A 27,568-nucleotide genomic window follows, 5' to 3' on the forward strand; every position below is an offset into this window, starting at 1 on the left:
GAGACATGCTTTTCACAAGAGGAAGCAATTGAGTGATGAGTCTGTTGAAGACTACATAGCGGGTTTGAGGGTATTAGCTGCTAATTGTGAGTTTGGAGCTTTTGTTGACCTCTCTATCAGAGATCAATTTGTGTTTAATTGGTTTTCTAAAAAGGTGCAAGAAAGACTTTTGGCGTGCCGCAATAATACTTTGGGGGAAGTAATCGATCTAGCCAAAGGCATTGAAAAATCTATAGAATCTTCCAAAATTATTGAAGCAGAGTCTGTTAAAGGTGCAAATGTATCTTCCATTTGTTCAGTTCAAACTCGAGGGATGAATTATTTCAAGACAAACAGGGAGTCTGGTTTAAGTTGTTTTAGATGTGGTTCTAAATCACATTTATCGAATTCTTCTGATTGTCCTGCACTCAAAAAGAAATGTAGTAAGTGTGGAAAAAATTTTAATTTTACTTCATTTTATAAGACTCTTAAAAGAAATGTGAATACTAATACCACAGTCAGTTGTGTATCTAATTTTGAAAATGATATGGAAAACCTAATCATTACTATTTATGATGATGCATTTAATGGCTATATTAGCAGTGTCACTCTTCCCTTTAAGGCTCCTTTAGGAACTGTTTATGTCGGAAAAGTTGGGTTTGAGGCCATGGCGGATTCTGGTTCGCCAGTAACCATTTTGTCAGATGTATTTTTCAATGAAAATTGGAATGGTGTAAAGCTTAAAGTTTCTGACATAAACCCTAAAGCGTTTGGTAATTTTCAAATAAAAATGTTGGGTTTCTTTGAAGATTATTTGAAATTTGAAACTCGCCAAATTTTCACTAAAATATATGTGGCAATTGATGGGAAGAATATTGTGGGTTGGTTTGATCTTGGTAAGCTTGGTGTAAATTTATGTCAAGGTTCTGATCATCCAATCCAGTTAAGAGATATGCCTGTTAACAATATTATTTTAGAAGAAGATTCTTTATCATCCATTCTTCACAAGCATGAAAAAGTTTTTGAGGATGTTGTGGGACAAGTAAAAGGATTTTCTCACAAGATTAAGCTCAAAAAGGGTGCTTTGCCTGTTCAACATAAGGTTCGTATGGTACCTTTGGGAGTGAGAGATAAGCTTAAATTACATTTAGATGACCTGTGCTCTCAAGGTATCATAGAACCTACTGACAGTTCTGAGTGGGTTTCTGCGATAGTGATCGCTCTTAAAAGAAATCAAGATATCAGGCTATGTGTGGACCTTCGTTCACTAAATAAAAACATTGTAATTGAAACGTATCCCCTGCCTAGAATACAAGAGATGTTGGAGGCTGTTAATGGTGCAAAGTTCTTTTCAATCATTGATCTTAAATCCGCCTATCATCAGGTGACCCATGTGGAGGATTCAAAAGTTCTGACAGCCTTTATCACTCCGTTTGGCCTATATAGGTTTCTGAGGATGCCTTTTGGCCTGGCATTAGCTGCCAGTGTGTTTCAAAAGTTGATTGAGAGTTTATTTCATGGTCTCAAAGGGGTACAGCCCTTTCAGGACGATATTCTAATATTTGCTAAGACCATTAGTGATCATAATTCTATTTTGGAGAAAGTTTTAAGCACCTTAAACAACAAGGGTACGACAGTTAGTAAAGATAAATGTAAATTTTTGGTCAATGAAATCAACTATTTGGGTCACAAAATCATTCCTGAAGGCATTTTCCTAAAAAAAGATATCATTACAAGCTTAGAGAATTGTAGTAAACCTGAAGACAAGGATACTTTGCACTCATTTCTCGGTTTAGGTGAGTATTATGCTAAGTTTGTGAAGGGATATGTTTTGGTTGTGGAGCCACTTAGACAATTGCTAAAGAAAGGGGCAAAGTTTGTTTGGACAGATGTTCATGATTCTGCTTTTGTAAAGGTTGTTAACCTTATAGCTAAGGCACCTGGACTAAATACTTTTGACCCGGAAGGTGATTCATTTGTGACTGTTGATGCTAGTACAATTGGTTTGGGTGTGGTGTTCACTCAGATTGTTGAAGGTAGAGAACAAGTTATTTCTTTCATCTCTAGAGGTATTAGCGGTGCGGAAGTTCACTATAGTACCATAGAGAAGGAGGCCCTAGCCTGTGTGTGGGCTGTAGAAAAGTTTAAGAATTTTTTGTGGGGAAGACCTTTTACTTTGGTGACTGATCATAAACCACTTGTCTATATGATGGATGGTGTGAGAAGTGGCAATGCTTCATCAAGATTAGTTAGGCTAATTGCGAGACTACAGGAGTTCAATTTTGTGATTCAGCACATTCCTGGAGGGAAAAATTTCACTGCAGACTGTTTGTCCAGGTTACCTCCAGTCAATGAATCCAGTGATGAAGTTGTGGATCTACACGAATGTGTGGTAGCTTCTATTGATGCTATAAAATCTTGTTGTTTTGGTATTGATGAGAAAAAATGGAATCATCATCTAACCAAAGACAGTGTTTTGGAGAAGGTTAAATTTTATGTTACCAATGGTTGGCCTTCTGTGAAGAGTTTAGAATTACCTTTGAGGAGTTTTGCACAGGTGTCTGAGGAATTGTCTATTGAGAATGACATTTTATGGCACTAAGATTGGCTCCTGAGGCGGAAAGCCGGGAGCAGGGCTATTCACTTTTAAAACCTGTACCTGTAATACTGTGTCTTTATCTCACTTACCTGCATCACTTGGCTTCCTCAAACAGCGCTACGCGCTGCAACGATCCCCGCCATTCCCGAGGGCGAGGCGAGACACGCCCCCTCGGCTGGCCACGCCCCCCGCCATACCTACAAATAGAGCGCGCCGCTCTACAGCGTCGCACTAAAGATTGGCTCCTGAGGCGGAAAGCCGGAAGCAGGGCTATTCACTTTTAAAACCTGTACCTGTAATACTGTGTTTTTATCTCACTTACCTGCATCACTTGGCTTCCTCAAACAGCGCTACGCGCTGCAACGATCCCCGCCATTCCCGAGGGCGAGGCGAGACACGCCCCCTCGGCTGGCCACGCCCCCGCCATACCTACAAATAGAGCGCGCCGCTCTACAGCGTCGCACTAAAGATTGGCTCCTGAGGCGGAAAGCCGGGAGCAGGTCTATTCACTTTTAAAACCTGTACCTGTAATACTGTGTTTTTATCTCACTTACCTGCATCACTTGGCTTCCTCAAACAGCGCTACGCGCTGCAACGATCCCCGCCATTCCCGAGGGCGAGGCGAGACATGCCCCCTCGGCTGGCCACGCCCCCCACCATACCTACAAATAGAGCGCGCCGCTCTACAGCGTCGCACTAAAGATTGGCTCCTGAGGCGGAAAGCCGGGAGCAGGGCTATTCACTTTTAAAACCTGTACCTGTAATACTGTGTTTTTATCTCACTTACCTGCATCACTTGGCTTCCTCAAACAGCGCTACGCGCTGCAACGATCCACGCCATTCCCGAGGGCGAGGCGAGACACGCCCCCTCGGCTGGCCACGCCTCCCGCCATACCTACAAATAGAGCGCGCCGCTCTAGGGCGTCGCACTAAAGATTGGCTCCTGAGGCGGAAAGCCGGGAGCAGGGCTATTCACTTTTAAAACCTGTACCTGTAATACTGTGTTTTTATCTCACTTACCTGCATCACTTGGCTTCCTCAAACAGCGCTACGCGCTGCAACGATCCCCGCCATTCCCGAGGGCGAGGCGAGACACGCCCCCTCGGCTGGCCACGCCCCCGCCATACCTACAAATAGAGCGCGCCGCTCTACAGCGTCGCACTAAAGATTGGCTCCTGAGGCGGAAAGCCGGGAGCAGGGCTATTCACTTTTAAAACCTGTACCTGTAATACTGTGTCTTTATCTCACTTACCTGCATCACTTGGCTTCCTCAAACAGCGCTACGCGCTGCAACGATCCCCGCCATTCCCGAGGGCGAGGCGAGACACGCCCCCTCGGCTGGCCGCGCCCCCCGCCATACCTACAAATAGAGCGCGCCGCTCTACAGCGTCGCACTAAAGATTGGCTCCTGAGGCGGAAAGCCGGGAGCAGGGCTATTCACTTTTAAAACCTGTACCTGTAAAACTGTGTTTTTATCTCACTTACCTGCATCACTTGGCTTCCTCAAACAGCGCTACGCGCTGCAACGATCCCCGCCATTCCCGAGGGCGAGGCGAGACACGCCCCCTCGGCTGGCCACGCCCCCGCCATACCTACAAATAGAGCGCGCCGCTCTACAGCGTCGCACTAAAGATTGGCTCCTGAGGCGGAAAGCCGGGAGCAGGGCTATTCACTTTTAAAACCTGTACCTGTAATACTGTGTTTTTATCTCACTTACCTGCATCACTTGGCTTCCTCAAACAGCGCTACGCGCTGCAACGATCCCCGCCATTCCCGAGGGCGAGGCGAGACACGCCCCCTCGGCTGGCCACGCCCCCCGCCATACCTACAAATAGAGCGCGCCGCTCTACAGCGTCGCACTAAAGATTGGCTCCTGAGGCGGAAAGCCGGGAGCAGGGCTATTCACTTTTAAAACCTGTACCTGTAATACTGTGTTTTTATCTCACTTACCTGCATCACTTGGCTTCCTCAAACAGCGCTACGCGCTGCAACGATCCCCGCCATTCCCGAGGGCGAGGCGAGACACGCCCCCTCGGCTGGCCACGCCCCTCCAACCTCCTGACCCACCAACATAAAGCATGTGTCTTGCCAGGAAGCGCAGCGGACGTGCGCAGCGGGCGCGACTTTTGCGCGCCGAAGGCGCGCCTAAGGCAAGCCCGGTTGCGCCCGTCCGCGACCGACCGGGACCAGGGGCCATATCCCCTGCAGGTTCCAGCGCACCTGAGGTAGCCACCATTCGCTACAATCGTAGCGATTTACTTGCCCTGCGTAAACCTATCAAAACAACAAACTGCATCCAAACCGGTCCAGGCCTATCCTACGGACCCATCTCATGCCGTTCATGTCAATGGACCAGCTTGGGTCAACTCTCAACGGATCCTCACATAATCCCTACTAACCCCCAGCATGAACTAAAATGTCTATATTTTAACGCCAGATCACTACCCAAGCATGCATTAGACATATGGGACATCTTATCCTCAAAAACGCCAGATTTAGTTTTTGTCACAGAAACGTGGCTATCCGATGTCAGTGCCCCAGACCTAGCTAACGCCCTCCCCCCCAACTATAAAATAATAACACAAAACAGACAAAGTAAGAAGAAAGGAGGCGGAGTCGCCGTAATTTTCAGAGACCATCTAACGTGTCTAACAGATACAACTAATGCGGATCCTGAACATGAGCTACTACCATTTAAAATCCTCGCCGAGAATTATGTTATGTTAGCGGGCGCAGTTGTCTATAATCCACCAGGACAACAAATCAAACTCAGCGCTAAACTCCTGAATCAAGTACTCCCTTTGTGCCTAAAGCACAAAAACTACTTGATCATTGGAGACTTCAATGTCCATTACGAAAACCCTAATGCCCCTGGAGTCGCACAGCTCAAATATGACATGGAAATCCTCCAACTGAAACAACTAGTCGATGGCCCTACGCACATTGCTGGGCACACCCTGGATCTCCTTTTTACGAACATCGAATCGACCACCTTTAAGGATACTCTCCCTCTGTCATGGACCGACCATTTCATGCTTTCATTCTCATTTGAACTTCCCGGCAAACCCGTTAAGACCAGATCCACCCCCCTCACCTCTAAGAGAGCTTGGAAACTAATCAATAACTCCAACTTCCAAAATCATTTTCACGAGACAGACGTCTCCCTACCAGACAATGAACCTATCGGTAATAATGTCATCCGGCTAGAAAGCAGAATTCACCAAACATTGGACAAAATAGCACCCTCACGAGAAGTTAGGAAAAAAACAACCATTAACGAAAAATGGTACACCCCCGCCCTCAAGAGCCTTAAAAGGGAATGCCAAAAAACAGAACACCAATGGAGACAAGCGAAAGACCCTACAACCAGAGCCAACTATACTGCCAAAAGGAAACAATATATCCTTGCCATCCGAGAGGCAAAAAAGGCATTTTTTGTGCAACGAATCAACGAAAACCATAACTCTGCAAAAGAGTTATTTAAAATCGTGAAAGAGCTCAGCAACCCATCCTGCACCTCGCAAACTCTCACCCCTTCCACAGAAGCATGCGAACGGATTAGCACCTTCTTCTCTGATAAAATTAATACAATTTATTCAACCTTCACCCCTTCCCATCCCGTCCCCCCTTGTGATGACGTATGCCCATCTGCATCCGACAATGACAATGACCGCCTAGACTTGGGCAACTCCCCTCGTCTATCCAACTTCCAACCACTCTCCGAAGAAGAAGTGTTAACAGTCCTTAGAGCAATAAAATCTGGCTCTCCCGCAGACCCCTGCCTGCACTTTGTATTCTCTGAAATTGCACCGACTCTATGCCCACTCATCACCAAACTATTCAATCAGTCCCTCGCCTCCGCGTCCTTTCCAGATTGATGGAAGCACGCATCTGTAACCCCCCTCTTGAAGAAAGCTGGTTCCGATATTCTCAACCCTGAGAACTATAGGCCTATTTCACAACTCCCCTACCTCTCCAAAGCATTGGAAAAAATGGTTAACTCACAGTTATCCAAATATCTGGAGGACAACTCGCTTTTGGACCCCACCCAAACCGGATTCAGATCCAACGACAGCACCGAGGCTACGCTGCTGGCAGTGTCGGACAGTGTCAGATGCATCACCGACCAAGGGGGCTCGGTGGCTCTGATACTGCTAGACCTGTCGGCAGCGTTCGACACGGTGTCGCACAAATGCCTACTGAACATTCTCCGGAGCAAAGGAATACAAGACACTGCGTTGCAATGGATTGAATCCTTCCTGAGCAACCGCACCCAAGCAGTGCACATGGGCCAATTCCATTCAGAACCCCCTCCCATTGGCTGTGGAGTCCCACAGGGGGCCTCCCTAAGCCCCACTCTCTTTAATGCCTACGTATCATCTCTGGCCGACATCGGAAGAAAGTGGGGCATCGGCATCTGCTCATATGCCGACGATACGCAGCTGATGGTGACCATGGATGAAAGATCGGAAAGACCAGAAACAACCAAAAATAAACTCCACAGCTGCCTCTCCGAAATGGCGGATTGGATGCGTAACCACTGCCTCAAGCTCAATGCCGGAAAATCTGAAATCTTGCTGTTCGGAGGAGCCAAACTATCGTGGAACGATTCATGGTGGCCACCGTCACTGGGAACAGCCCCGACCCCGAAACAATACGCCAGAAATGTAGGCATTATGATGGATGACGCACTATCTATGAAAGATCATGTGCGCACACTGTGGGGTAAGGGATTTGCAATCCTGAAACTCCTCGCTAAGATTTTCACCTGGATCCCACTCGACTGTCGTCGTACGATTACCCAGGCCCTCCTAGTTAGCCGTCTGGACTATGGCAATGCTCTATTCGAAGGAATGAACGAGCAGCTATTCTCCCGCCTACAGGTTCTGCAAAACCAGGCTGCCAAACTGGTATGCAATAAAGGCAAACGTTACTCGGCATCAGCATGCCTAAAACAACTCCATTGGCTGCCGATGCGCCAGCGTGCCACATTCAAACTACTTTGTCATGCGCACAAAGCCCTCCACAAAACAGGCCCTACAATCCTGCAAGGGAAAATTGAATTTTATTCTCCAAACAGGAACTTGCGATCCACTAACTCAGCCCTAGCAAAACCTAAGCGCATCTATAAAACAAGGACAGGAGGACGGGCCTTCTCCCACCTGGCGGCCAAACGATGGAATGAATTACCGATTGACCTGAGACATACCGTAAACCTTCTTTCATTCCGAAAAAAACTCAAAACACACCTCTTTCCCAAATACTAACCCCTCCTGCATAAACCTCAGCAGCCTTTTCTTTTTTAGCGCCTTGATATCCCTTGGGATGAATGCTGCGCTCTACAAATACCAGAAATAAATAAATAAATAAAATAAATAAATAAATTAAGACAAGATTTGTTTATTCCACCAGCTAGTCTTAGAGATAGGATCATTTGTTTAGCACATTCTGGGCATCCTGGTGTGTCTGGAACGAAGAAATTGTTGAAGTGCCATTACTGGTGGCCTGGTTTAGATGCTTCTGTTGAAAGATTCATTGATAACTGTTCGGTATGCATTAATTCTGATAAGCACTGGAGAGTCGCTTCTGAACCGCTGTCCTTAGGTAATGGCCCTACAGGTCCTTGGCAAAGACTTTCAATTGATTTTTCTGGACCTTTTGAGTGTCTGGGTAGGGAGATGAGGTTTTTAATTGTTTTGATTGATGATTTTTCTAAATGGATTTATTTTTCTTTTGTAGAACATCCCACTACTGATGAAGTTTTGCGTTTTTTGGACAACATTTTTAGTATTGAGAGGGCACCTGTTTCTTTGATGTCAGATAATGGTGTTCAATTTGTTTCTAGTAAGATGCAAGCTTTTCTGAATAGGTTTGGTGTTACTGCAGTTAGAGCCCCTCTTTATAGTCCTCGTTCCAATGGTCAGGTAGAGAGGGCAAACAGATTTTTTTAAAGAGGGCATTCAAGCAGCTTTGGAAAGCAAACTTGATGTTTTTGAGTTTTTAAAGGAGAAGATATGGAGTTATCACTTGACTCCTAATTCTTGCACTGGAGTTTCTCCTTATTTTTTAATGAGAGGCAGGAAACCAAGGTGTGTGTTTATGCCTTTAATTATTAATGAGAAGAGTAAAAAAGTCAGCTTAGAGGATTCCATTGATAAAGCTAGGAACAATATGGTTTCAGCTCGCTTGTCTGGAAAGGCTTATCATGATTTGTCTCACCATTGTAAGAACAAAAATATAGCAATTGGTGATTGGGTGAGAATTGTTAAACCATCCTTTACACCTAAGGGTATGTCAAAGTTCTCAGAACCATTTCAAGTAGAAGATGTTACCAATTCTACTGTTTTGCTAAAGGACAAGGGTTGGTGGAGCAAAAGTTCGGTGATTGTTCTTAAACCAGGTCAGGAACAGTTTTTTGGAAAAATGGGAGATGTTGTCTCATTTAAATATTTTGTTCATTCTAATGACAATGACAATGCTGGGAAATGTTTTGATTCTGTTCCTGACAATGCATGTTTGCCTTCTTCTGATTTTGCTGACACTGTTCATGGGGATGATGGCTCTATGAGCTCTTCTGCTCAGGATGTTCCTATTTCATTTAAAAGTAATGTGAAATTGCCTAAAACAATTTGTGAATATGTTTTAGACTAAGTTTTGTTATTTTGTTTTATTTTGTTGGAAAAGGTACATGTGGTATATGTCTTCTATTTCTATTGTAGTTTCCTTTTATTATTCTTTGGATCTGTAGTTCTTGTACATCACTTAGATTCCTGTGTATGTAATTTAGAATGCTATTGTTTGTGAGTCTAGGTTCTACTTCAGAGAAGCAATTGGAGCTGATCTGAATAGATGCCTTTACTCTAGCACCAGTGGGTCTTTTACTACTTATTGAATAAATAAGTTTTAACCTATTTTCTGCCTCCTCCGCTCTTTACAATAAGGTAGTTAGCTATAAGCTGACATGCTACATACCCATTGGCTAACACTGCTTGTTTGTTATTAGTTCCTCCCTTAGATACAGTGGGGATGTCATAATGGCATCTCCAGCCTTGTCTTTCATTTGTTTCTGAACTTCGCAATGACTGTCAAATAAGACCAAAATAGGCTCCAATCCATGTTCTCACGTTGGGCAAGGTAAGATATTGTTCTTGTGTGGACTAACTTAATGATGAAAGATCCTAGATGTAGAGTGAGTGGACTTAAAACTAACAAATAACATTGTATAAAATATCAGGAGAGAAGGGCAGACCTTTTCTTTCATACAGTCAGGTTCATCTTCATTCTCAAATATGTAAGACTTCTTTAAGAGGAAAAGTATTTTACATCAGTTGGATGGTATGATAATCATGCATTGTGTGTTCAAATATTCATTTGCCCTACAACGTCAGCAATGACATTATAATCTGGATAAACAGCTGTGTATTGGGTTGTACGTCAGAATATCGAGTAGAAAAATATTGTGATGCCAACATACGGAGATCAAAATTTCAAGGACCAAAATAGCGAGAAGCCAAGTGCAATATAGGTAAGTATAATTTACTATTCTTTATTCCACACCCACATACCTTGACAAAATATAGCGTCACAGTACATATAATGAGAGTCGCTATAGTAAATGCATACTTACCCATATTATTTACTGTCACCATATTTTGATCCTCGACATTTAGGCATTGATATTTTGGCCTTACAATATTTTTTTGTCTTAGTTTTCTATTGGAATACTGTGTACTGGAGTGCTCTGCAATCATTAAAGGGAATGTATAGTACTGCTGTACAAAACTGGGTAATTATTAAAATTAATACATAAATGTGAAGGGTAAGAGTATTGAAAATACAATGCATAAGATTCGAGAGGGAGGCACTCAGAACAATACAGATTATGATAGAGAATGAAAGAGAAGCCATGTCTCTTCTGTGGGGCCTGTGTTTCTGTCTGTGCTGTAGATACAAAGGTAATCAATGGGGTTGGATTTGGTTTTAGTTTCTTAGGAAGAGTTGTCCCCAACCTGCAGTAAGACAAAAGGGGCAACGTGGTACAAGTGCGACACAAACCTTTGTGAGATTCATGAGGCCATTCGAGGCCACTTTGCATGGCCCTGAGTGGCTCCATAAATCTTAAGTAAAGTAATGCAGCTCAAATGGCTGTGCTGCCTTACTCTGCTCTGGGAAGGTTTTCCATGGGCATTGTGTGGGTGTTCCCACGCAACTGCTATGGTTTTTGACGCGTTCCCAGTTTTACCAGAACAGGTAAACCTGGGAATGCGCCAAAAAGCTTTGCCTTCCCAGGAGAGGCGTAGCGCGGATAAATATCTTTATTTCTCCCTTTTTACTTCTTCTTTCTATGTTTGCTGTATTCTGCAGCACACATACAAAGAGGAATAAGCCTCTCAAGATTGTTTTTGTGAGGTAAGGTTCCCCTTCCTGCATGCAACAGGGACATCCTTTCACATGGTGCAAGGGTGTCTGTGTTGGGCTAGGATGCTAACAGGGCACCAGAGCAGGGGAAAAGTAAGAATACACCATGGGCTAAATGCAGGTAAAATAGATTTACCGATTTTTAATTACCGAATTTTACCGATTCGGTAATTAAAAATCGGTAAATCTAAGGGGTGGGTATGTAGGTATTCCAGATGTGCTGGAATACCGAATCGGAAGAATTCGGTATTTACCGATTCGGTAAATACCGAATCGGTAATGCCCATTGATTCCTATGGGCTTTGAAGCCCATAGGAATGAATGGGCATTACCGATTCGGTATTTACCGAATCGGTAAATACCGAATTTCACAAGGGTGCAGGGGGTGTCACTTTGACACCCTCTGGCACCCCAAAAATAGGCATGTGTGCCATGTGGCACACAGACATGCCCTAAGGGCATGTCTGTCTGTCACATGGCTAGGTGTGCATGCACACATGTGCATGCACACCTGAATTCGGTATTTTAACACCCAATTGGATTGGGTGGTAAAATACAGAAATTTGTAGGGCCTTTGGGACTCAGAAGAGTCCCACCTACATCTGGGAATTACCGAATCGGTAAAAATACCGATTCGGTATTTTACAGATTCTGTAAATTTACCGATTCGGTAAATTTACAGAATCTGTAAAATCTGGCCCCCTACATCTCAAGATGCCAAATACCGGTCGGAAACGGCCGAATTCGGACGTTTCCGACCGGTATTTGCCACCTACATCGGGCCCCATATTCTTTTAAACATGGCACACCTCTGCCCTTTCACACAGTGTGACGCAGCACGGTGGCTTGTCATGCCACACATTAGGGGCCACCAACAACCTGGGTAGTGAAGTCAGCCTAAATCTTCTTTGCAAGCATCGATATAAACAATTGCAAGCAGATAATAAATATGGTTCGATACCAGACAAGGTTTTCTGGGAAAGTATACCCTCAGACTGAGAGTGTGGATAGTTCCTCTTCTTCTCTTGAAGACTGCCTCCACAAGAGAAAGTATTTATAGGTCCAGGCTAGTTCACGTTTTGTAATGGAATTTGTGCATTCAAATATGGCTTGTCTATTTATATTGGCAAACGAGTTCCTTACATATCTCAACTATTGAATATACTGCTATTTATCTCAAGTAAATCAATCACTTGTTCACTTGTGCTAGCCCTATTCAACCTACACCCTTGTCTCATGCATATAGTGACCCATCTCAAGGAGTCTAAGACCTGTTAGGTCAGACAGATAGTTTAGGCTCAATTCGTGATGCCCAATGTAGGAAAGAATGGGCATGGAACACTCAAAAGACCACTACAGAATGTATTTTTAAAAAGTTGCTCAATGGCGATATCTGTATAGTCCCAGAGGTCACAACAATAAGCAACTGAGAATGTACACTTCACATGAGGGACTTTCAACAGAGCACTTGTTGGCTTTTTGCCCAACCTAGAGGATATACAGCGGCAGAGGTGATAGACCTTAAAAACACATTCTTTTTGCTTAATAAAAGAGGGGACCTAAAACCTGTGCTGTCAACATTTACCTCAAGATGTGGATAGGAGGTGACCCTGGCACCTTTGTGGCCTTGAATGCTTAAGGCTCTACTTCTGGTGTTCCTAGAACCCTACCAAATCAAAAGACTTATTAAAATTGGTGAAAAGGGCTACCACATCCATAAAAGCAGCTGCAAATGAGTACAAAAACATTTGAAGCTGTGATACAGTTCTGGCTAGCAGAACCATGTCATTTGCAATATAATAGTGCGAAATGTAGACAGTACTCTAGGCAAATCCATCACATTTGATAACAAACAACTTTCTAAATTGTTTATATATAACAAAAACGGGGCCAATGTGCAATCCTGACAGACCTCTTTCCTAAATCGAAATGTGTTCGTACAAGAATCAGCATTGTTGTAACAAAGAACAGCTGACATGTTCCTATTTAAGGCCAAGATAAGGTCCATGAAGGCCATATGAATAGAACCAGATCTGGCTACCATATACTTGTTGATGATTATGAAATACAATTACATACACAGATGTTTTATACCTAGACCAGGTCAAAACCCATATTGCAGATCTGAAAGAACATGGTTATCTGACACCCAAGCATTAGCCTTTGAAGATTACCCTACCTATTACCTTCATAACAGAGTCAATCAGCGAGATTGCTCAACAACAATGGGGGGCGTTTTTGAAAAAAAGTTCATTGGATTAGATTATTGCGGTGGACCAAGATGGTGGACACACCTTCCCTTATAGCTGTGTTAATATTTTGGGTATGATGATGAGTAGCCCATATGTCCGGCTTATTGATGTATAGGTCAAGTGGTGAAGGGCTTTACCTTTTGTCAACCACTAGATACCAGCCTTCAACTCCTTCAGTGAAAAAAACTATTGGGAGGGACCCAGACGCAGAGAGAACACTGCAATGTAGTGGTCATCAGGCATAGCATTATAAATACCCTCAATCCAACAATAAGGGAAAACATGAGAACAAACTGAATCACAATCAGACTCAGAAAACATGGGATGATTAATCATTTTCAAAAACTTAGCACTATTGGGTTTTAGCAGCCTGCTTGTAAGATTTGCTACAAGGCCTCATTTTTAAAATTGTATTTAGCCTTTTGAGCTGTATTTTATAACTCTGCCAGCAGGAGGCTATTGGAGCTTTTTCTCTTTGGGAGGGCCTAAGAACCCTTGTGACATTTCTATAACTTTTGGATCTATTTTATCCAAACTATCTGTTTGAATGTGGTAATGAAATCCAGCTGTAAATGGTTGAAGGGCCTGAAACCTTTTTGAATATCATGTTAAAAGCACTAAAAATATCATGATGAAGAGAATCTTCCATGAAGCAAGTCATAAATCTCATGCACAGCTGTAAAACAACACAATCAGAAAAACTCAGGAACCACCCATTACCACCTCAGTCTACTGTCCTGATCACACGTCTTGACCCCACTACTAGCAACCGTTTGTGGGTCTCTGTCTAATGGCATTTCTGACCTAAGCTAAAGACAGGGTAACTATGTGGAGCCCGCTATATTCTATCTTCATACCACTAATGAAAACAGAAGGACTGAAAGGAAAACAGCCACACCCTGTGAAGGTGGGTGGTAGGGAGCCAACTGAACCATTCAAAGTTTATCCAGGGAGCATTCTGGATTGCACTCATTAATGATGGAATTTAAAGGTTCCACAAACCTGGTATGTTCCAAATAGAAGGTATCACTATTTGTGCACCTAAACTACGCCTAGAATGATAGAAATATCACCTCACAGGGGTGTATATTAAAGTCTCTCATTAACATAAAGCAACATGGGGATTGACAGCTCTCCACATGGTGTTTTATAAATGATCATAAAGAGTGTAGATGCTGGGCATTGTTGTTTGATGGGTTTGCATTATAAATATTTAATTACCATCATTTAGTCCGCTTAGAGCATGTGATTGACACAGCCTAGCTAGATGGAGTCTCAATATAAAGCTCCTCAAGCTGACACTTAAGGGAGAGTGAAATCAATGTTAACATCCCGCCTTTAGATCTACCAGTGGTGAAGGGATCGCAGGCAAAACAAAAGATATACAACTGTCCAAATGGAAAGTATTGGACAACTCCCAAGTTTCCTGCAAACAAATTTCTAGGAATTGTCAAGTATTCTTGACCCATAGTCTGTGTTTCTTACTATTGAATCAGGTGATATCCCAACTGATAAATTCTGTAGAGCAATAAGTACTAACTTCAGACTTAGGAAGCAAGCCATCGGAAGGGGTCAATGGAGACTGAGAAACAGGGCTCACTTGAGACAATCAGTCACATCGGTTACATCTAGGCAATGGAGATAGATAACCAATGTGATGAGATTGGGGCTGATTCTATTCACATGTTTTTCAAATGTATGAAACTTTCCCGTTTTATTGCTGATATAGAATCTTTTATATATAATAGCTTAGGGATTGTTGTAAATTTAACTCCTGAATTAGTTATTCTAGGTATTCAAACGGATCACATCGGAATTAGATCTACAGCCTTAGAAGCCTTTTTGTTTATTTGCATGTCAGTCTTTCGTTTCTGTATCACTTCTCGTGGATTGATACTGAGCCCCCAGTCTTTCACCACTGGCAACTTAAATTACTCTCTATATACCAATTAGAAATGGCAATGTACAAACTTAAAGGGATTAAAAAAAGGACACAAGGTCAAAAAATATGGGATCCGATATCTAAATGGATTCAATATGATTTAAATATTTTATGTGATGTCATTTGCTCTCTAGGAAGTATTATATATCATGTGATGCTTTTTGCTACTCTGACAATTGTTTATCCTTCTCTGACTCTGATATGATCTTGCTCATTGTCCGGCTGATTGTTGAAATAAAAGCTAAATAAAACAAAAAAAAAGAGACAATCAGTCATACTCCATAAAAGTTCAAATATTTCAATCAATTAGCTGTACAAATGTTAAACATATGCGAATATGACATAACAGCACTCTGCAGGGGTGGGGCCTGGGATAAGACAGGATTACCCATAACTTGATAGAACCTATAAAAAACAACAACAGCAACAGGGTGATAGAAGTAGGGGTTCTATATAACCTGGGAGCATGTGCCAGGACACATGCAGCCAAGCCTTGTCAATCAAAGTTGACTACCACACAGTGTGCCCCAAAGCACTTCCAGGTACATCTTATCAACTAACCCATCTCACTATAACATTGTGGCAACTGATAGGTCCCACCACCCGGCATGTGTGCTAAACCAATGCATAATCTTATTGTTCAATTGGGAATAGCCTCCTGCAAATGTAGTACATTACCTAAAACAACAAAATACAGTGTTGCCTCTGGTAGTAAATTCAATGACACACTAGTGGGTAATGAGAATAAGAACAGTTCCCAACAGGTATTATGTAGAGACAATTTCAAGAGTGTATGCAATATGCATTACAAGAAAGGAAAACCAAGGAGTCAAGGATTTGAAGAGAGGGTAGTCTTATTTTCATAAGTGGTAGGACAAAAAAAAAAAAAAAAAGTGCTATATACAATCTGTGACAAGTGGGTGTGCAAGTGTTTAAAAACAACAGCATAGGCGACGCATCAATCAATATGTAAACATCAGATAATGGCCCCAACAGAGACAAGTAACCATTACTTGAAACACAATATCGATCCCGGTTGGTTGGGATCCTCATCAGGACGGGGGTTGTCGATGAGAACAGTGACTTAGGCTCTGGCAGGATGATGTGGTTGCAATCCTGGATATGGACTCAATCGTCAAAGGGTACTGAGTGAAGCTTCCATCTGAGCAGCGAGTGGTACTGGCGAAACCTGATTTAATCAGGGCTGAGTGCCGTAACCGGGAGTCTGCTGTCACAGCGGTAAGCGGGCAATGAATGCGTTCATTGCCCGCTTACCGCTGTGACAGCAGACTCCCGGTTACGGCACTCAGCCCTGATTAAATCAGGTTTCTCATCGACAACCCCCGTCCTGATGAGGATCCCAACCAACCGGGATCGAAACGCCGTCGACTAGACAGCTCAAATTTCACGACGCAATTCACGTCTTGTGCTCCCATATCAATTATTGTGTTTCAAGTAATGGTTACTTGTCTCTGTTGGGGCCATTATCTGATGTTTACATATTGATTGATGCGTCGCCTATGCTGTTGTTTTTAAACACTTGCACACCCACTTGTCACAGATTGTATATAGCACTTGCACCAAGTGTCACCGGGTTGTCACAAGATCCACTCTGTACAGTGCTGCCTTAACTGTATTGAACCTTGAAAGTTTTTTTTTTTTTTTTTTTTTTTTTTTTGTCCTACCACTTATGAAAATAAGACTACCCTCTCTTCAAATCCTTGACTCCTTGGTTTTCCTTTCTTGTAATGCATATTGCATACACTCTTGAAATTGTCTCTACATAATACCTGTTGGGAACTGTTCTTATTCTCATGACACACCCATCCCAACGTGGTTTATGGGTTTTCTCCTGTTGTCTTAATACACACTAGTGGGTAAGGCAGCCAAACCGTTGTAACCTGAATTTGAAAAAGCCCTGAGGGACATTTTCTGCAGGAACCTGGCTAGAAAGAGGAGGATTTTGGGAAAGACCAGGGGCAGACTCTTCAGGCGAAGTACTAAGCACAGTTTGAAGAGGTGGCGCCAAAGCAGCAGGAGTTTCCACAGAGGATCCAATGGCTATCACTTCAGCGGGCATCCCTGTTAGACTTCCCTGACCCCAACATGTAGAATTGGGGAATAACCCCGACTGAGATCCCTATCTCTTTTTTTTTTTTTTTGCAGAGTTTTATATAGCTCGAACTAGACCCGAACCGAATCAGGTATCAGAGCGCTTTACATATCACCAGTTACGTTACATGAGGACACACATTCATTTTAGGCACAGGGAGATTAAGTGATTTGCCCAGAATCACAGGAGGTTTTGGCGTCGTTACCGAGATCCCCAGGTCCGTGGTCGAGCGCCCTAGCCTCTCGTACGTGGCAACATGCCCTCACTATCTCCCCTATTGCATTCAAACACTGCAGGCATTTTTGTCATTACCAGTCGTGCATTGAGGTACTTTTCAATAGCACACAGCCTCTGTAGACACACACCAAAATAACTTTTGACAAACCATTGTATGTTGGTGGCTACTTTATCCAATAACTGTTCATAAAGATCTTCTCCCTCCTTTTTGGTACCCCCTTTGGCTGCCTTCGATGACCTGCGAGGGCCCTTGGTGGCCCTGTCTGTGGCAACCTGAGTTAGGCCCAATTGTTTCTTCTTCCACTTAAAGCCAAGGGGCGTAGTGTCCAACAGGGTCTCCTCCATGTTAATATCCACCTGATGGATGTCAGCCTGATGAATATCAGCTGAGACAGTCAGTCTCTCACACCTTCCAGAGAACCATTTGGGATGGGGACCAAGACATGTTATTCACTTCACTAATCATGTGGCTAGATTCTCAAGCGTGCACATGCAGACCCAGCTCCTCCTCCACTATTGTAATTTCATTATTAAGCGCACCGACAACCAAGGTAGAAAAATTCATAATGGTGGATTTGCTTCCAACCCCTTTCGGGGCTGTTTCTCCTTCCTTCCTGACATGAAAATTAAAAGAGGGTTGAAAGAAGGGTGGCCTGGCCCAGTCTCAGACGGGACCAGACTGCCCTTCCTTGGTCCTTACTTTGCTCGAGTACTGCCTGGGTGTGTACTGTGCGCAACCTGTGCAGCGAGTCAAAATAACACTCTATAAGTACAATAGCTCCTCCACCAGTCACTCACATCCAAACTGGATCCTTGACTTTGTGGTCTAACACTAGTTCAGCAGCGATGTCAACTATGCGTTCCGTGCTGCAGGGCAAATGTACTATATGTGCTGTAGCCCTTCTCCAGCCACTCCCGGCCCACAGGATTCTGGACTTTGTAGTCCTGCAGCAGTGTCACCAGTTCCAGACGTCAATTCCTGCCACAGCCTTTTCCATATACACTCCCTTGCAGCAATTTATCCTTGGTTTTTTCTCCTCCTGTGTAGATGCACCTCCTTCCACCTTGTCTTCGTCAGGCCAGTCTAACTGTAACTCCTTCATACCTCCACTATCTGATGAAAACAATAATCTTACTACTCACCAACAGAGCACTTGTCCACCTGTAGTGCAAAGCTTGAAAAACAAGTAACACTATACAAATTCACATCAGAATCTAAGCATTGCTTTCAGAAACGAGAACATCCAACGTTTTGTGAACTCAGGCCTAGCAAAGGCACCATGTTATTCATGCTCAACATTTTCATAATTCATTTGCATTTTCAATAGACACCTTTTTTAAACTACATTAATACACCTATTAATCTACATCATTAGCATAATAAACATTGAAATGCATGTAATGCATCAGTGTGCCATATCGCTAATAAGCCCTATGTAAATGTGTTACATCATTTTATATACAGTCACTAAAATTCTATAAATCATTTGTTACACTCACATTGAATCATGGTAAGTTTTGCAAGGATATGTTAATTAGTTAACGATTCTTCTACCATCTACTTACATTAATAACACTGAGTAATAAGAGAGTGCATACTACAAGCGGTTACATTGTACTCCAAACAGGTATCCAGAGTGGGATACACATTTCTACTCCTTCACCAACCCTTCCAATTTGTCCTTTCATCATTCTCTTATGTGTTTTCTCGTTAGCCATGTAGTCCAACGTAATCAAAGCTTTGACCTGCGCAAGACTCTGTTGTGACTTCATCTCAAACATGACACTCATCAAATTATACTTCTTTTTCACTTCAAATGTACTATTCACAGGAAACTCTCATTTTTATTGTCAGCAGTAATTCGATTCATTCTTTAGGCCACAGGCATGTGTGCATACTTGAGTTAAGGAGCATCTCTTGGGTTGGGATACCAACCGGGGGTTGGGTCTTTCCACCACAGGTGGGAATCATGGATGTATTCAAAAGACCACTCATTGCAATCTCAACCTAGCTTCACAACACGCTTAATACTAATACTGCCAATCGCAAAAGGATTTCAAAACAAGATCTGAAACACAAGATGTAATGTTAATAACCAAAACGAATAAACCTTTGTCTGCCTACCGAGATACAATGGAAAATCAAACTTACTACTTAAACGGTACAGTACCATGACTGTTTCCAATCACACCATAATAGGCTCTCGACCAGGGGCAACCTACCCCTTGAATCAGTATGTCTAACCTTATGCACAGAATAACACTACTACTCAGGATTAATTCTCATACACAACTAGACTATTAGGGATTTCATAGGACATAGTACATCTTGCAAGACAACGCACTCCTGTCTTGCTCAGAGTATGCAGACAACTCATTAATACAAATGCAGGCCCTATTAATACTGATGTAATTCAACTCCTGAAAACATTAACAGGTACACCGGCAATAATCCACTTAAAGGAAACCTTCACAGGGCAAAATTCCAAGTCAATGTCATAAAGGTTTATTCAAATTTAAGAGCAATTATAGAAGGGGAATGGTCGTTTGTTGAATTCAAATCAGTGATGCATCAAATAATGCATATGAGAAAGAGAAATCGTAAAACCTTTGAGGCAAAATCGTCTCACCACGGTCCCTGAAGATGTTGGACAAACTTACTACACAGAATGACTCTAAAATGTGGCTACCAAAAAATTTCAGTTAGACGAGAACAAAACTAAACAGCTAGCAGAAATGAAGGGATGTGATTTTTTTTTGTCAAGACTGGATGATTGATATTATGCTCTCTTCTTTTTAATTTTAAGTGACGGCCGAAAAGCTACAGTGAGATAAAGTTGGCAAAGCCCATATGCCTTGCCTTTTAATAATGCCTTTACATTACCTTTTGTTGGCAAATGTTTTCGCCTATACGGTTCTGTATTAGCAAAAAGAAAAAAAAATATTGTTTCCCATTGGGAAACAGCATTGGCAAACACCACATAAAAAGCCGCAGCAGTGTGATGACTTAAATGCATGTATGCATCAACATGCATGTTCAACAAAATCTAAAACCTGTTTGCTGCCATGAGGGGACTCAGTGTCCCAGAACTCCATTGGAAAAAGGAGGATCCTGGGGACGCCACGCTGCGCGCTCTAAAGCGCTGTCTGCCTTCCCTGGTATGGGAAATCTAGAACCTGTTCGCTGCCGTGAGGGGACGCAGTGTCCCAGAACTCCGCGTGCTCTTAAGCGCTGTCTGCCTCTGGCAGCCCGGGACATCTAGAATCTGTTTGCTGCAGTGAGGGGCTCAGTGTCCCAGACCTCCATTGGAACAAGGAGGAGCCAGGGAGAATCCCCCGTCGGTGCGTGATAGGCACGGGCCGCACCGGGCAAAGCCTGAGCCAAGGGCAGGCCCTGCCGCAACCAGAGGCGGCTGGGCCACGCCATAACCAAGCAGAGGGTTGAGACCCAGTTGCACTTGAGGATTTGTCCAGACCAGACCCCCATCAACTGGAACAAGGTAAGCCCGTTGGGCGTTACCACTGTGGACCTTGCATAGCGAAGGAAGAAGGGGGTTAAAGAGGCTTGCAGCTCCCCCTTTCTCCGCATCTGGATTTTTAGCATGTTCTGAGTATTTGCTCGCTGCACCAACCCTTAACTCTCCAGGGGAGGACCCAGATAAATTGTGACACATCGTATCTCAGAGGCCCCTACCATGTTGTTACGTTGCTATGCTGCCCTGCCAGTCCACAGATACGTCCTTTACCTAGTCAGGCCTTATGGAGAAACGCAAGACTGTGGCAACAATTCATGCAGCTCTAGTAACTTCAACTAGGAACTGCTTTCTGCAGAGAGCAGTCTTGATAAGGAAATTGAGCTGGTGGCTCGGCGGCTCTCTCGTTCTTCGGTAAATCAGTTGTGCCCTCGCTCTATTAGCCCGGCAAGTGGCCAGGCCCTCTTGTTAAGTCCCTTCCACCCCAGGTGCTCAATAGAATACAAACAAACATTTGCAATGCAATAGGTCTCGCATTTACGCAAGTTTGAGCCATTGACATTGCAAATACCAATGCCTTTTATTTTTGTTTTCGTTTTTAAAACCTAAATAAAAGGCAGTGTCATTTACAATGCCAATATCTCAAACTTTCGGAAATCCGAGACCTATTGCATTGCAAAGGCTTGTTTAAATGAAGACATAGGACATATTGGTTTGCAACGCCATTGAGTGATGCAGACCTAGAACTGTGCCTTTGCGCACTGCCTGCAGATTAATACTTGGCATCTCTACCTGGTGTTAAAAAGAACACCTTGCTGTAAACAAACTTTACTATTATGTGCTGCCTTGCACCAGGGATTAAATCTGCCTGCATCCGGGTCTCACCTCTTGCCCTGGCAGAGAGTGGTATCTCAAGATGTTTTCAATGCCATGGAAGAGCAGGGCTGATGATACAGGCTTCAGATCACTAGCACTTTACATTCAAACTAGCCGCTGTGTCTGTCACCAGTACCAACTTCTAGCAGTGAGTTGATTGCACTCAGTGGTTTGTCCTAAGACAACATGGTGCAAAGTGTGTGCGCGCTGCAGCTGAGTGTCTAATTCATTATATTTATTGTACACATGCATGCCAGAGACATTCCATACAATTGACTGTTGATGAGAGCTGCTCCATTTATTAGCTGGGAAGTGACACCGCAGGTCAGAGCGAGAGCGAGGGTGCGTGTGCCTTATTCCATTCTGTGTGTGTTGGGGGAGGGAAAGTGAAAGCACGCCATGCCCGCACTCTGCTAAAACGCTGAGGGAGCAAAGGAAAGTGAAAGCACGCCATGCGCGCGCTGGGTTGAAATGCCACGTGCACATCGCCTGTCCCGACACGTCCACATCTCATGTCCCCTTTCCGACGAAAAAACGACAAAAAGTTGATCCCGCCAAGGTGGGCAACATATGCGCTTCGCTGCTAGGCGAGACCTAAAAAGGAGAAATAAAAGGGGCATAGTCCATCACAGTAATCAGTACATAAAGTACTAGTGCTATATCCATCATAAGCGGTATTCAAAAATTATAGAGCAACCCAATGTGATCTGTGGTATTAGCACATATTATGTAACACATAAAGCGAGGTGCCTGCCATGCTGTGCATGGAACTGCTGGGGGGTACCATAGGTACCCCCCATGTGCACCCCCCACCCCTGAGTCCCTGGGGGCCCGCAACGGGCCCCCGCAGGGATTCTCCGCATGTCTTTCCGTGGCGGCATTGCCGCCACAGAAAGGCATTCAGAGAAGCCCATCATAATATGGCTGGCGGTGTCTGATAGACACCGCCACCATATTATTCCTTTTCCGCCCCGGCCACAAGGCGACCGGGGCGGAAAAGCGGCGGACGGTCTTCCGTCCGTCGCGGTCACTCCGCCATACTAATATGGCTTGGGGAAAATGAGTGGCGGAGGCAATCTGCCCGACATCGTAATGGGCCCCTTAATGTTTACAAGTATATATATTGTAAGGAGAGAATGAGGGGAGGTTGTATATGTTAGGTTTAACGTAATTGTCACTATTTTAAGGGGAGGTTGTATATGTTAGGTTTAACGTAATTGTCACTATTTTAGCATGTCGCCGATCATGTAGCTAGAGTATGCCGTTGTCGGGTCGCCTGTTTAGAGTATTAAATCTGTAATAATTATAATTTATTGAAAAATATGTTTATTGTATTCTTTTTAAAAGTATATATATTGTTTATTGTGAAAATAACATGTGTAAAAAAAAATGTCAAGACGAAGATCGAATACGCGGATTTTGGATCTTTATGGAGTAATTTTTCATGGACATGGATTTTGGAATATGGATTTTGGAGAACAGGAATTCAAAGAAGATTTTCTGTATTGATGTTTTTGCCAAATCGGAATCGGGTTTTTGAAAAAGTGGATGAATCGAGGATTTCTTTCTCGAAACTTTGGAGATGGATCTTTTTTAGATTTGGAGATCGATTTTGGAAAAAGAAGAACAAAAAAAGATTTGGGATGTGGATTTTATTATGGAAAAGTGGTATTCGATCTTGGAATGACTGGTTTTTACACATATGGAATGCAATTTTCAACTATGGAGAATGGATTTTTTATTTTGGCCAGTTTTTTGGGAATTGATTTTTTGAAAGAAGATTGGCTATTATTTTTGTTTCCTTCGAGTGGATTTGTTGTTGGATTACACTTAAGAATGGATTTATTTTGGGATTAAAAAAGAAAAAAAAGAAGAAAGAAAACATCTAAAGGTAAGATGACCCGACATATACATTTTAAAAAATGTTTTAATAAAAATGCCAATTGAATAGAAATGTTTTTTTAAATTTAGGGCAAAGCAGGAAAGCAATGTTGTATTTTTAGTTAAAAATGTAGTATGTTAGCAACATTATCAAGGTAGTCTAAAGCCACACAACGAAAATTGTTGTAAAATAGCCACTAGTCTCTCAGACATTTCTTTTGATTTTTTTGATATGCGTGTGTTTAGACTACCTGTTAATGTTTGAGCGATTCTCATTTCTTGGAAACTTTGCTCCTTCCTCAAAATTTTCAAAAAATGATAAAAGTTGGGGTGAGGTTTGCCAATTGTATGGTTGAAGGAGTTATGCCATCCCTCTATGGCATTGTTTGTTTTTGCTTCTCCTTCTAAACAGCTCGTGTAGTAGTTCCACCACTCCACATGGAAACGTGGTTTCCTCCTGTGACCCGACCTGCTTAGATGCCCAATCCATGGGTCCTCAAAATAATTTGGTACGGGTGCCAATTTTTCTTCGTTTTCAGTAAAATATTTAGATTCTGTAATTGCAGTGTAGTACTCGTCTACACTTTCAGGAGGAACAAAGCAAAGAGCAGTTAGTTTCTTTAGTTCATATTGAAGTTTGCTATCCGAAGAATAATCTACAACCAGGGATCTTTTTTGTAATTTACGCCAAAAAGCCTGGGAAAAATGGAAAAAACATCCCTGAATTTGGGTATCCGTGTACGTTTTGGTTATACCATTTATCATTGCAAATTCAAAATCAATAATTATTTTCCTAGGACTTTTGTTAGATGTTTTGTTTTTAATCACTGACAAAAGTTCAGTGTAGGTTGTAGATTGTTTGTCAGGTAGCAAACTGTACACTAAGGGGACAATATTGTTGTTAATTTTAGCATGAATAGTGTAAATTTGAGTGAATGGATGGGGCGTGCTTTTAAATGTCCCATCCATCATCCAAATTTCACTATTCTCTAATTTGACAAGGTTGCGGGGTGTACTGAAGATAAGTATACGTTTTAGAGGGTTTTGGTTGTCATGCAGGAGGAAAGGTTCATGAGAAAAAGATATAGTGAGTTCAGGAGGAATGTGAATATCAGAAAAGGTATGTGGAGTGGTTAAATGTGTGTTACTTGTCTGCTTTTGTCTTTGAATTATTCTTCTCAGATCAGGAATTATAGGCATACTGCTAGCTACATGACTGGGAACATGCTGAGCAACCTCCCTTAAAATAGAACCAGAAGTGTCATTGGAGGTGCTTGCAATATCCTTCATCTCGTTTATAGTTTCAAGAACTTCAATGCCCATTGCAGAGGCGGAGTGGTTGTGGTCTGTTGTTTTTATGACTGTCTCATCAAGAGTAACCGCTCTGCCTTTGCATTGGCTTGAGTAATATTGCACGCACGACATTATCTGAAAAGAAAAAGATATAGATTTAGTAAAAATATATTTTTGTTAACTTTGAATTTTCTTTCATTTTTCAGTTTTAATGCCTACACTCTCCAACACTTACCCTACTGCAACACCTTCCTGGAGTTAGAATAGTAATTTATACCCCTATACTATTCAAAACATACCCTACTGCAACATCTTCCTTGAGTTAGAATAGTAATTTTAAACCCTACACTATCCAACACTTATCCTACTGCTACATCTCCCCGGAGTTAGAATAGTAGTTTTAACCCTTCACTATCCATCACTTACCCTACTGCTACACCTCCCTGGAGTTATAATAGTAATTTTAACCCCTACACTATCCATCACTTACACTACTGCTACACCTCCTTAGAGTTATAATAGTAATTTTAACCCCTACACTATCCAACACTTACCCTACTGCTACACCTTCCTGGAGTTAGAATAGTAATTTTAATCCCTACACTATCCAACACTTACCTACTGCTACATCTTCCAGGAGTTAGAATAGTAATTTTAACACCTACACTATCCATCACTTTCCCTAATGCTATGCCTCCCTGGAGTTAGAATAGTAAGTTTAACCTCTACACTATCCATCTCTTACCCTACTGCTGCACTTCAGTTAGAATAGTAATTTTATTCTCTACACTATCCTACACTTTCTCTACTGCTGCACCTCCCTGGAGTTAGAATAGTAATTTAAACCCCTACACTATCCAACACTTACCCTACTGCTACACCTTCCTGGAGTTAGACTAGTAATTTTAACCCCTACACTATCCAACACTTACCCTACTGCTACACCTTCCAGGAGTTAGAATAGTAATTTTTATCCCTACACTATCCAACACTTACCCTACTGCTACACCTTCCCGGAGTTAGAATAGTAATTTTAACCCCTACACTATCCAACACTTACCCTACTGCTATACCTTCCTGGAGTTAGAATAGTAATTTTAACCCCTACACTATCCAACACTTACCCTACTGCTACACCTTCCAGGAGTTAGAATAGTAATTTTTATCCCTACACTATCCAACACTTACCCTACTGCTACACCTTCCTGGAGTTAGAATAGTAATTTTAACCCCAACACTATCCAACACTTACCCTACTGCTACACCTCACTGGAGTTAGAATAGTAATTTTAACCCCTACACTATCCATCACTTACCCTAATTCTACACCTCCCTGGAGTTAGAATAGTAATTTTAACACCTACACTATCCCTCACTTTCCTAATGCTACACCTCCCTGGAGTTAGAATAGTAATTTTAACCTCTACACTATCAATCACTTGCCCTACTGCTACACTCCAGTTAGAATAGTAATTGTATTCTCTACACTATCCTACACTTTCTCTACTGCTGCACCTCCCTGGAGTTAGAATAGTAATTTTAACCACTACACTATCCAATACTTTCCCTAATGCTACACCTCCCTGGAGTTAGAATAGTAATTTACACCCCTACACTATCCAACACTTACCCTACTGCTACACCTTCCTGGAGTTAGAATAGTAATTTTAATCCCTACACTATCCAACACTTACCCTACTGCTACACCTTCCAGGGGTTAGAATAGTATTTTTTTTATCCCTACACTATCCAACACTTACCCTACTGCTACACCTTCCTGGAGTTAGAATAGTAATTTTAACCCATACACTATCCAACACTTACCCTACTGCTACACCTACATGGAGTTAGAATAGTAATTTTAACCCCTACACTATCCAACACTTACCCTACTGCTACACCTTCCAGGAGTTAAAATAGTAATTTTTATCCCTACACTATCCAACACTTACCCTACTGCTACACCTTCCTGGAGTTAGAATAGTAATTTTATCCTCTACACTATCCAACACTTACCCTACTGCTACACTTCCCTGGAGTTAGAATAGTAATTTTATCCCCTACACTATCCCACACTTTCACTACTGCTGCACCACCCTGGAGTTAGAATAGTAATTTTTACCTATACTCTATCATTACTTAGCTTACTGATACACCTTCCAGGAGTTAGAATAGTAAATTAAACCCCTACATTATCCATTACTTACCTTACTGCTACACCTTCAAGGAGTTAGAATAGTAATTTTTATCCCTACACTATCTAACACTTACCTTACTGCTACATCACCCTGCAGTTAGAATAGTAAATAATACCCCTACGCTATATTACACTTTCCCTACTTCTACACCAACCTAGAGTTAGAATACTAATTTAAACAAGTACACTACGCCTTGGAAAACATGGTGCCCGCGTGCTGAGTGGCAGCGTGCGCCCTCACCAGAAACCCTTCACCTTCTCCCCCTCAATGCAGCTTTTTAGCGAATTAGTGCGTGGGAAGCAGTGCT

This window comes from Lissotriton vulgaris, chromosome 3_1 (assembly GCF_964263255.1).
Source record: "Lissotriton vulgaris chromosome 3_1, aLisVul1.2, whole genome shotgun sequence".
Lineage (NCBI taxonomy): Eukaryota > Metazoa > Chordata > Amphibia > Caudata > Salamandridae > Lissotriton > Lissotriton vulgaris.